Raw genomic sequence first — 12,946 nt, forward strand, 5'->3', positions numbered from 1 at the left:
GGTCACACCCCAAAGGAAAAGGAAAGAGCCGGAGGAATATTTACCCTCAGAAGAATGATTAATTAACAAGGAGGAATTAGGATAGGTGAGGCACAGAAGGAGGACAGGAGGTCAGGCTGTTAAAGCAAATCAGTCAGGTGACCCCTTTAGAAGTCCTGAGGGAGAAACTGTGTGTGTGTGTGTGTGTGTGTGTGTGTGTGTGTGTGTGTGTGTTACAGGTGGGAGGAATCCTATTCCTACTTAGCAATCCCATCTGGCTCCCCATGAATAGAAAACCAGCTCTCACAAGAGCAGTAGTACTAGAGGGATACAAGAAGGAAAGCCAAGATTTGCTCCCAAAAGTCCTTGCGAACAGTCACCGTTCTCTCATTGGATGCTTTCATTTGTTCATCCAACAAATGGGTACTGAGCATCCTCTAAGTGCCAGAGGCTGACACTGTTTGGTGTGGGGACGACGGTGAACAAGAATTATGTGGGGCTTTTCCTGGTTGTCCTGAAGCTTCTAATATTACCTGGAAGATTTTACCTACCACTCCTTACTGCATCTGCTTGTTTACAAGCCAAAGGTAGAGAAGGGCTATGGAAGCAGGGACAAGGTGGGTATAATGAAAAGGAAGGTCAGGAAGGCTTCTGGGCAGGGATGCGGTTATAGAATAAGAAGTTTCTGTCTTCATCCATCCATCCATCAATTCACCCACTGATCCATCCATCCATCTATCTATCCATCCACTCGCCCACCCATCCATCATTTCATCCACTGAGCCATCCATCAATTCATCTACCCATCAATCTACCCATCAATCCATCCACTAACCCACCCATCCATCCATTTATTCATCCATCCATCCATCCATCCATCCATTCATCCATCCATCTTCCTTCTTTTTGAGCAGCAGTCTCTGCTAAGGTTTTCTAGTTCTGTACTCCCATCAGCAGGGAAGTCAAAGAACTGGGTGATGTCAATCCTGTAAAATAACCCTATCTCTGGGATGTCAGAGAGCAGGTTCCTACTTGGAAGTAAAAGAGAGCTCAATAAAGTAAAAGCACATGCCCTAAGTTTCACGCAGAGTCAAGAACAAAAATAGAGTCTGCACCCCTACCCTGCTCAGCTGCGGCATACCAGCTTATCCTAAAATTCCCCCACAGGGGCACTGTTTTGTTTCCTCAGTTGTTTGTTTTGTTTTGATTTTACTCATGTCCTCTGCAGTCACGCACAGGGTAAATATGAAACCACTCCTATGTAATTTTCCTAAAGGCCAGCCTCACACATAAGACTCTAAAGAGGACTGCTGATCAGTGGGAGAAAGAGCCTGGCAGAATTAGCAAATTAAGTGATGAAACAAATCTGCCTTTGTACTCCTACGGTCTGGAATGAAAAACAAAATATTTCTGAAATGCAGAACACAGGGGGAAACCTGGCATGGGAACCAGAACGTTAAATAGAAGCACAGGGGAAGTGTGTTTCACATATGTATTGTTTTCATAGTCGTTCACACTTGCCAAGATTTGGTTTGCATCAGAGCGTGATTACACAATCCACGGTTCATGTTTCTTCGGAAATACGCCCTGCAGCGCAAAGGAAAGAGCGGGACGTGATCGGATGCTCTAGCAATCATGTCCATGGCCTCGTCTGTGAGGATGGCTAATGGCTAGTACCAGGGTGGCTGCGTTAAAATGGGACTTTAAAAAGAGACTCCCGGGGTGGCAAAAAGAGGATCCCAAGCAGACGTTCGCCAGTCGATTGTGATTATTAGAGCAGTCAGGTCACCGACACCCACCATTCACAGTATGGAAACACTGTGCTTATAGCCTCATATTCATTACCCAGTCACGCAGCCAGCAATTAGTGAAGCTACAACTTGATATCACCTGAAGCCTGAACGGTTCTAAAAACAGGGAACTCGTTAGTACCTAAGGCACCCCAACGCGACCATTAAAGACTTCCAAAAAGCAGACTGGGGCCCATCACACAGAACAAATTCCCGAGGCTCCCGTGCTGTGGTAGTTGGAAGCGAGCTCTGTCCTGGAAAAGGACAGTCGTGGGGCTGTCTTTGCAGCTGCAGGTGCCAAGAAGAGAGCGAAGGGGGAACAGGGGCTTGTTAGGGAGCTGGCCCAGTGGGATTCAACTCTTCTTGTCTGTTTACTGCAGGACCCTCTGTGGGAAAAACAAAATCTTATGCAAACCCACCAGGTATTAAAAGAGAAAACTGTAGCTGCTTCCCTTTCAGACAGAAGAGCCCAAGTCCAAAGCCCCCCAGGCTCTTCAGCCCTCCTGCCTGTCACTGTGGCGCTAAACCATGGCACTCCAAGAAGCAAAGTGTGGAACACTAACAGGACTCTCACCCCTCGCAACAGACATGAAAAGTCAGGCCCCAAACCAGACTACAGCTGGCTCCCTATCAATTCCTTCTGGTCTTTACAGCAGACAGTCTAGACCTTTCACACATTAGCTCCTACATTAGCTCCTACAGTTGAGGCAGCCTTACTCTTTATGCCTCATTTCCAATCACCCTACAGCTACCTGATGCACGTACATAAAGATGATGATGTTATTATTATTAATAACAGCTGAGGGGCGCCTGGGTGGCTCAGTCGGTTGAGCATCTGACTTTTGATTTTAGCCCAGGTCATGATCCCAGGGTCACGGGATCAAGCCCCACATTAGGCTCCATGCTGAAGGAAGAGCCTTAGGATTCTCTCTCTCTCTCTCTCTCTCTCTCTCTCTCTCTCTCCCTCCCTGTCTCTCTCTCTCTCTGCCCCTCTCACGCACTCTGTCTCTAAAATAAAAAAATAGGGGCGCCTGGGTGGCTCAGTCAGTTAAGCATCTGACTCTTGATTTCAGCTCAGGTCGTGATCTCATGGCCGTGAGATCAAGCCCTGTGTAGGGCTCTGCACAGAGTGTGGAGCCTGCTCAGGGATTCTCTCTCTCCCTCTCTCCCCGCCGCTCTCCTGCACTCACACTCCCTCATTCTCTCTTTCTCTCAAATAAATAAACATTAAAAAACTTTAAAATAATAATAATAATAATAGTTAATTCTTCTCAAGAGCTTAGTAAGTGTTAAGCATTGCCTAAACACTGCACAGCTATAAATGTATTTAAACTCAGTGAGGCATCTGATTATCCCTTCTATTTGTTCCCCATGTTACAGATGAGGAAAGTGAGGCACAGAGAGAGTCAGTAACTTGCCTAGTGTGCAGAGGAAGCAGGACAGACCCAGGCAGGCTCATGCCAGGCTTATGCACTCTGAAGCACTCCACACACTGCCTCCCGTGCAAAACTTGTAAGAAGTTATCAGGAAGGAACAGTAGCCCGTTATCCCACCTCCCAGAGATACCCACTGTTAACAGGGATTTAATCTTGTTGGGAGTTACTTGCTGAGATTTACAAAGGCCAGGCACCTCTTGCTGACAATTTCATTTCCGGCGGAGATAAAGTCATTTTCTTCCGTGGGCAGTGCAGGGACAGCACTCGCGATCCGTTGGCTTTCTTCAGGAGACAGTATGCGTGAATGCACCTTAAAGTAAAATGCTAACCCTCGGCACGTGGTCATCGCATCGGTTAGTGCCCTGTGTTCAGAATGTTCTGCTTTGGAGGCCCACACACTAGCTGAGATGCTTCCTACCTGCCCGGGCTTCTCAGAAGGGATGCTCTCTTGGGTATCCTTCCTTCCCTGATATGGAAAGGGGCTGACAACGTAAAAACTTTGTGCTAACTTCCTCCTTCACGGAGACTGTTAGTCTAACCATAGGACAAGTGAGTCTCATAGCGCAGTGGGAGCAAGTCTCACCTGGGCTGCCGGTTAAGACGCAGAACCTCGGGTCTCCTTCTCGGACACTCTGTGTCAGCAGGTTTTGAGTTGCCCCCAAATCTACATTAACAGATGAGTCAGGTGACCCACCGAGCCCGCTTCTGGAAACACTGGTTGGGGACTGTCCCTCAGAGCCCAAGAGCCCCAGGTGGCGACAGCTTCGAGGTTCATTCAGTTGTTGTTCGGGAGGAAAGTCAAGGAAACTTAGTGGTTGAGGTTTGGGTTTTTCATTTTTTGATTCTGTCAATATTATCCGGAGCAGCTGCATCCTGAGCCATCGAGACAACACTACGGCACTCTTTTATTCATTCAGAAAATGTACCAGTCGTGTCATTCTGAGAAGTCTGGCGACTGTCAGATGCCAGCAGGCAAGCATTTAAGCCTGTCTGACCATGATTTTTGAACAGGACGATTTAAAGTATAGGATAATGATGAGAACTGAAACAGACATTTATTGAATGTTTACTGCATGACAGGTACTGTTCTAGGAGCTTGACAGCCGCTTAATTTTCACAACCCGATGGAACACGACTATTGTGATCCCATTCGACAGACATGGCAAAGAAGTACAGAGAGGTTAGGTGACTTGTCCAGGGCTGCACAGCTGGGAAGTGGTAGGGCAGGATCTGACCCACTCATCGGCCTCTTGACCACAAGGCACACAGTTAACGTCTTTTGTTGGTTTACAAGGCCCCATATGACTGGTTCCCCATCACGTACCTTTGTAAACACCCCCTGAAAAATCTCTCCTCCTCCCCACGAGCCACAGGAATTACTACAGGCATGCCGAAATAGACACCACCCTCTCTCTTACCCTCAGGGGCTGTGTGTAGGTTTCCTCTTTCTGTTGGAGTTCTTCAACCTCTTACTGGGTCATTCGCTCACCTTCGCTCTTCCAGCCTCAGCTTAGACAGTGGCCTTCTCCCAGAACATGCCCTGGATGCCCCAGGGGAGATTAGTGTCCCTTCTGTGGGATCCGAGAGCACCCGGGACGTGGCCCTGCCCTGCATGGATCACATACCACTGCCACTGCCTGTTCGTGGATTCATCTTCTCACCTGGCTGAGGGCTCTCACAGCACAGGGATTTCCTCATGTGTTGTTTTCCCCCAGTGCCAACAAGGGTCCAGTGCACAGAAAGTGCTCTGTAAATGTCCGTTAAGAGAAATCACGAATGTATAACCTGGCTCAGCAGTGGCTGTGACAATGAAGAAAATGTACCCCCCAGATCTCTGAGAACAGGAAGCATGACTGATAGTCCCAGCAGAGGACCTCTGGACCCACTACCACACCTGGGCTAAAGCCACACCTCCCATGAGCTGCTCTTAGCCCCTGACCAGGCATGGCAGGTGTGCTAAGACAGGCCCATCCCTGAAAGAGACTCCTCCAATAGGTGCCTGCGGCTCTAGGATATCCCATGGGCCTGGCAGAACCTTCCGTGGGCTGAGCCAGCAGTGTGAGGCTCCTCCTGCCCTCCTCTCCCTCCCCCTGCCCTCTCTCCTTCCTCCGGTGCCAAACCTCCGGCAGGGCTCTCCCTGCCTCCTCCCCCTCCCACCCCCAGTGAAGCTCCTGAGTGCCCGATCCCATCCTGGTACCTGTGTCTCAGCAGACCTAAATAATACAGTCGTAACTGCTACACCACAGCCTGTCCCCAAAGTCAGGGCGGCCAGACAGGCTCTTCCCCAAGTCACCACGAGGGCCAATATTCCAGCACGTCGCGAAAAGGCTAACTGGGGAAAGAGTGGGGGGCCTCACCTGCATTTCCATCTCAGGAGAAGCTCAGAGGAGGTCCTGAGTGACGGCAGGAACGGGGAAGGGACTGGGCGTAATGGCCAGGCCTTGGGTCACGGCATCAGGCACCGTCGCCGCTGTGCCCCAGAAACCCACCCCAACTGGGGGCGGCAGGTGACGCAGTCTCCCTCGCCCCTTCCCGGCATCAGGCCGGCCAGCTTCCTCCGTCCCGGGGAGCCGGGAACGATCCTGGTTTGGCTTTGAATGTCAGACAGCAAGTGGCTGAGACCCGCCACGTTCTGCATCAGCGCATCTGCTCCCCATCAGGCGACAGAGCTTCACTCCACTGCCCACCGGCTGCCCGCCTGCGGCCCGGCCACTGGGAGCCGCGTGAGCATCTGGGAGGTGGGAAGACATCAAGAGGCAGGCTGTGCCGGGGGCACAACAGGAAGCGGCCCAGTGACACGCAGCATGGCAAGGGTGAGGGCTCCAGCAGGCTCTTGCCACAGCGCCCCCTCTCTCGGCCAAAATGCCCAAAGCGGCCAAGAGAAAAAAAATACACCACGCTGGGTGATCACCACAAAATCACCGGGTAGCGCAGCTGCCCTCCCTGAAGCACCTCCTCTTAGCTCGGGAGGTGAGTCAAAATCACCAGCTTGTTGCCAGATTCCAAAAGAACGCGAGCAGGGAATGATCCTGTACACCCGACAAGAGACAACAGGAGCCAAGATGGTCTTTGGGGCCCTGCATATTTCCGTCCTATCAAGAATCGGAGACATGGATTACCTACCTGCCTCCACACCCTCACCAACCCCCCCCCCCCAACAACGAAGGGCACTGATGACAGAAATAAACAACTCGGGCACCTGCAAACCGATGCCTTTCCAAAAGACTCAGAGACTATGTTCTCATTTGGAACGAACCTGATGTTCTTCCAGGTGGCAGAACATGACATACATGCATGTAAGTGATTTCGGTCCCTTCTCTTCATCCGCGGATGCCAGCAAACCTTCTAGACCTAAGTCACTCCTTCATTCTTACATTTTATGGGACTCCCTTTGCAGGCATCTTAGCAAAGGACGTGATGTTAACAATGTCAAAAGCCAAAAGCTCCTGAAACGCTTAAGAGGGGGACACAGTTAGCTTTTGACCTCAAAGCCTCTCTCCCCGCTCCCCCACCCCGTCCCCATCTTCTCCCACTCTAAACCATCAGAAACTATTCTTCTCGAGCGTTACAAGCAAAAGAATATCTCTGGTCGCGTGTCTGAATGATATGAATGCACCACATCCTCTTCTTTTAATTATTACTTTCTCATCTGTCTCTGAATTTTTTAAAAAGCCATTAGGCAACTGCAAACTAGCCGTGTCACAGATGAAAGCACAAGTCTGCATTAAAAAAATAAAAATAAAAAGACTGCACAGTCACAGCCTCACTTGGATCAGCAAAATTTGTTTAGACGTGCCAGGAAAAAAAAAATTTTTTTTGATGTTCTGTGATTTTGCAGCCATTTAAATTTTATTAGCAATTACAGAGCCTGTTACCACTGACTGCATCATGCAGTCACAGCCAAGTGCTGGCTATAAGAGCGTGTCTGCATGACAAAGGCCTGGGAGACCTCACCACACTCACTCTAGCGACACAAGACCACGTAGACTCCCCCAGCTCGGGCTACTTCATTAGGATTCTCCCCTTGCAGGGAAAAGGCAGCACGCAGTGCCGGTAATAACAGAGTTCTCTGGAAGTGGCGGGGAGGACTGGCAAGACGGAGTGAGGCTGATATTTGCACAAGAGTCGATTTAAAAGATGACTTTAAGATGACTATGCCACTAACTTCTCAGCTGGTGACAGTATTGGCATTTAAATTGGTAGTTCCCGAGAAAGTGGTGGCAGGTCCCCAACAACAGCTGGCATCACCTGGGAAGGATGGAGGAAACCAGAGGGGGCTTGATGGGGTTCCTGGTAGATGCCACATGAGTCTATCACCACCAGATAGGACTGGAATGGCCCCAGCAGGGATGTGTGAGGGGAGCTAGAACGAAATAATAAGATAAATCTTTCTAAGAGCTAGGGGTATTGGTGATTCAGAAATGAAAGGGGGGCGCCTGGGTGGCTCAGTCGGTTAAGCGTCTGACTTCGGCTCAGGTCACGATCTCACGGCTCATGAGTTCGAGCACCACACTGGCCTCTCTGCTGTCAGCACAGAGCCTGCTTTGGATCCTCTGTCCCCTTCTCTCTTTGCCCCTCCCCAACTCGCTCTCTCTCTCTCAATAAATAAATAAACTTAAAAAAAAAAAAAAAGAAATCAAAGAGCTGCTCTCCTCCAAGAAGAGACCAAATTGGACAAATTCTCCCAGTTTTTCTCTAGGCTCTGGAACACCTTACCTCAACCTTTCCCCCAACCAGAGTCTGAGGTTTCCTGTCCCAACTCCCAGGGAAGGGGCACCAGGACCTTGGGAGGGAGTCTGAGCCTTCTCACCTTCCGGGGGATCAATAGGGGCTCAAGAGCACTGAATTTGGCATGAGGCTTCCCCATCCTATGCAGCCCACAGTACCCCCCTCAAAAGAAGTATCATGGGGTCCCTGGGTTCTGGCTTCTGAAAATGGCTCAGAGAAGGGAAGATGTTCATTTTGACTGGCGTGCAGCCGATGTGAACATTCACAGTACTTCTGAAGTAGAAGGGTCCACCTTCCTTAGCCTAGACAACCTGCCAGAAAGCACAATCTACAGCATCTTCCAGGCCATGTCTGAGGACTACAGGAGCCCAAGGAAGCCTGGATCGAAAACTCTCTGGCAACCCTGAAGACTCTCCCTTTTAGGGAGTCATGTAGAGCTGGGGAAGGCAGAAGACGGGAGAGTGTGTTCCTTCAAGCGCCTACTATGCACCAGACGTCAGCGCCTGCACATGTGATTTTCACACACCTCTTTTCACCTGTTCCCATTTCACAGATGAAGAAACTGGGGCTCCGTGAAAAGAAGGGACTAACCAGTGGCGGATCTGGGATCTAAACCAGATATGCGTGAGCCTGGGTGGCTCAGTTGGTTACATGTCTTTGACCTAGGCTCAGGTCATGATCTCAAGGTTCGTGAGCTCGAGCCCCACAGTGGGCTTTGGCTGGCAGCGTGGAGCTTGCTTAGATCCTCTGTCTCTCTCTCTCTCTCTCTCTCTCTCTCTCTCTGCTCTTCCCCCACTCTCTCTCTCTCAAAATAAATAAATAAGCCAACATTAAAAAAATAAATCGATAAACCAGAAATGTGCCTCCACACAGCCAGTAAGGATACAGCTAACATTTATTCAGTGCTGACTATGTGCCAGCAGCTACTTAAAAGGTTGTCAAGGTTTTAGCTCATTTAATCCTCATAACAATTCCACGGGATTTAAGGAAACTGAGGCTAAGTATCTCACCCACGTCCCCAAGCTCACCTGTGACACAGCCAGGACCCAAGCCAGGTATAGTGTGATTCCAGAGCCACCCTCCCGTCCCCCCAACCCCGGAAATTCTGCACGTGCACCCTGCCCTCAAGCACCCTAAGGAAAATGTACACACGGAACACTCTACCTGTTTGGAAATGTCTGTACTTTTGGTTGAAACATCCCATGCTAACAATCGGAGAAAATTCTATCTCACTGAATCCAACACACGTGGATTGCAAGGCACGCCACTCTTTTATGCACAACTAAGAAAGGAAAAAACCTGGCCAATTAAACGAGGACACCACGTTTTCCTACCCCATCCATTATCAGAGGCGTCTCCACTTGAGAGTTCTGAAAACATGAAAAGATGTGTGTCTCAGAACGAAAGAAATACTGGAGGCCTTCGCACGAACAGGATGGTGAAATGCATGACAGATGCAGAGTGGAAGCAAGGTACCCTGAGTGCAGAAAGCAACCTAACGCTAACTCTGATTTTTCTAGAATACCTGATAATCCTGACTTTTACGTGCAAGTTCCCAATTTAGAAACAGTGGCAACTAATTGGTGCTTTTAGTGTCCTTGAGCAGGACAGAGGGGACCTGACTACAGCCCAACATGGCCGGGAGGCCTCCCAGCTTCCTCTAGGCGGGCTGGAAGGCGGAGAGCTATCGGCCCGATGCAGTAATAGAGCCACCCCTGAGGCCCTTCAAGGCAAAGAACTGTCACAGGCTGCCTACACACTCACCAGCACTCTGAGTACCTTTTCATCATGGAAATGGCCAAATCAAGATGCCAGGTGAATTTTTAAAAAACTCTTTAAAAAGAGCTGAGTTTTTAAAAAATGCTTCATTTTCTCATACAATACACTCTCCCCGGGCTTTCAAACCACTCCTGATCTACTGACACACCTGCTCTTGTTCCACGACCATCATGCTCTAAAGGCAGGGGTAAAACAAACGACAACAAAATCCCCCGAGTGGATACAGTGAGAACGCACACGGCCCGCGGACCTCCAGAGGGCCGTGGTAGCTGCTGGTCACTGCCCATGCTTCCTCCTCTGTACGGACCCAGTGGGGCAGGTTGTGTTCTGGAACCTGTGAATGGAACCTTACTTGGAAACAAGGTCTTGGCATATGTAACCTAGTTAAGGTGAGGTCATAATGGATTAAGGTGGCCCCTAATCCAACGATGGGCGTCCTTTTAGGAAGAGGGAAATCCGTACACAGAGAGAGATGCACAGGGAAAGGGCCACGTGAAGGTGGAGGCAGACACTGGAGTGTTCCAGCCACGAGCCGAGGAAACCCAGGAACGCCAGCAAGGCAGCGAGGAAGGACCCTCCCGTAGAGGCTTCAGAGACAGAATGGCCATGTCGTCACCTTGACTTTGGACATCTAGCTTCCAGAACCATGAGAGAACGCACTTCTGTGGTTTAATGTCATCCAGTCTGTGGTATCTTATCATAGCAGGCCTAGCTAACTGATACACTCAGAGCACTCTGTATCTCCCTTCGCAGTGTAAAATTGCCGGCATCTTCCAACAGCTACGGGGCCCTTTTAGAAAAGTTAACACAAGGTCAAACTCGTGTTAGGTCGAGTAGAACCTGACAAGCCAGAAGTGTCTGTATCCAGCCGTCAGGGGACTACCTGGGAATTTAGGCCGAGATCTCAACACCAGGGCCGAAAGTCTCTCCTCACTATGGGCGCAGGGCACAAGGCGCAAATCTGGGGGCAGAAAGAGGGCGGGGAAGACTGTCATTTCTACGAATTCTTGGCCGAAAACCTTGGAGGCCACCGCAGGGCGCCGTGCGGGTTCCCACCCCGGGGTAGCGGCCGTGGGGACTGAAGAAGACAGTTCAAGCAATGAAGCAAAATGCCATCATCAAAATCCACTTACGTGCTTAATTGTGCGGGGCCGTGGCAGAGCCGGGAGCAAGCTGACGCGGCCGCTCTGCAGGCGGAGACCAACCGCAGGGCCATTAGCCAGTGGGGCCCAGCCGCATGCAGGAGAGCCACTTCCAAACTTCCCTCCCTGCCAGGCTCATCTCAGACCCTCAAATATTTGTTTCCTCCCCTTGTGCACTGGCTCTGGCATGTGGCTGGAGCTCGAAGCCGAAGAGAATTTCCTAAGAGCTCCTGGCTCAAGACTCTCTAAACTGAAGAGAAGATGTTGACCCAACCAAAGAAGGTGTTGCTATGGCTTTGGTTCTGTAAGTGAGAGCAGGAAGAGAAGGGGTGGAGGAGAAGGGAATGTGAGGGTCCAGGGGAGGTAGGCAAGGGGCGGGCTGGACCAGTCGTGTCCACACTGCACGGGCCAGCAATGTCGCAACAGACTTGGGTTTCGGTGTAATGTCATTACTGCTTATCGAGGGAAAATGTCAGCTGGCATTTACTGAATGCCTAACACATGCCAGGCCCCCAGTTCTAAGCCTCACACACATCGGCTCATTTAAGACAACAATGTCCTGTGGTCAGCAGAGCTGATCTTTACCCTCTGTGTACCAGCAAACAGTGCCTACTGTTTAAGGTCAGCTCATTCCTAACTGGCTTATGGCCTGGACATAGTACCCTTGACCTAGTAATTTCAATATCACCCCTGGAGTAGGTAGCATTATTATCCCCCTCTTACAGATGAGGAAATAGGGACAGAGTAAGGCAAAATGGTGCCCAGAGCCCGAGGTCATAAATGGAGGCTGGCCCAAGGCCCCTCTTCCTAACTACAGGATTTATGGTCTCACATTTGAGATAAAACACAGTAAGCGAAGCAGGGGGCATGCCTGGAATCACCCAAGACGTTTAAAGACGAGTACAGGAACAAACAAAAAGCCCAAGTCAGAAAAGAGGCAACATTAACACCCATGGGTCTTGGATTTCTTCTGCACAGTGAATGCCATGGAGGCAAGTGAGTTTTTCTCCGAAGGGCTTAATGGACATAGCGATAAACCACAGTGATATTCTCTAGACTCTTGTAAGTTCCAGTTTTGTTTTGTGAAGTTCAGCTTCTTCAGAAAGCTTTTGAAATTCAGCCCTTAACCATGGCTTGCCAGGTCTCAGCTGTGGAGGAGAAGGACATCTCAATCACATGAGCAGGAACGGAGGGCATGACTCCCAGAAAGAGGCCCGGCGGCATGGTGGGGGGCAGGGGAGGGGTGTGATGAAAGGCCCACTGAAGCCCAGATGGCTTTAACAGTCTCTGGGAAGTAAGTGGATAGATTCCCGGGGCTGCCACAACAAAGCAATGTAAACTGAGCACCTTTGAGCAACGGAAATTTCTTCTCTCACATTTCCGGAAGCCTACAATCAAAATGTCGGCAGGGCCATGCTCCCTCTGAGACTCTGCGTGGACCCTTTCCCTGCGTCTCTTCAGCTTCCAGTGGTGGCTAGCAATGCCTGACACTCCTTGGCTCGTGGCTGCATCATCCTGCCTCTGCTGTCACCAGGCCCTCTTCCCTCCTTTCTTCACGCTGTCTTCTTATAAAGACACCCTACTTCAGTACGACCTCATCTTAACTAATCCAACCTCAATCACCCCAATTCCAAATAAGGTCACATTCTGAGGCACCGGGGCTCAGGAGTTCAACATATCTTTTGGGGGGGATGCAATTCAACCTAGAAGAGTAACATTCTTGCTTTCCAATTATTAAAGAAAAGAAGCAGAAGTGGGATGCCTGTGAATGTCACCCTGTTACACAGTAGGCAGGGTGGCTGTCACTCACCATGTAATCATTTTAGAAAACAAAGGAGAGCTGGGTGGATGTCTGGATGAGTCTGCTAGAGCTGTGGCCTCCACCACACTGGTGGCCTCCGCGACAGAAATGTATCATCTCACCGTCCAGTAGGCCGAAAGTCCCAAACCAAAGTATCGGCAGGTTGGCTCCTTCTGAGGCTGGTGAGCACGGGTCTTTTCCAGGCCTCTCTCCTTGGCTTCAAACGGCCATCTTCCCCCTGTCCGTACCTCTGCATCCAAATTTCCACGTCCCGACTTTCTGGGGAATTCT

At 50.1% G+C, this 12,946-nt stretch overlaps 1 protein-coding gene across 3 annotated transcripts in view; it reads right to left on the reverse strand.

Annotated features, from left to right (window-relative positions):
* Positions 1-12,946, reverse strand: part of LDLRAD3 (low density lipoprotein receptor class A domain containing 3) — a 240,064-nt gene that overhangs the window by 151,922 nt on the left and 75,196 nt on the right. The gene's annotated exons all lie outside the window — the stretch shown is intronic.

This window comes from Panthera onca, chromosome D1 (assembly GCF_046562875.1).
Source record: "Panthera onca isolate mPanOnc1 chromosome D1, mPanOnc1 haplotype 2, whole genome shotgun sequence".
NCBI lineage: Eukaryota > Metazoa > Chordata > Mammalia > Carnivora > Felidae > Panthera > Panthera onca.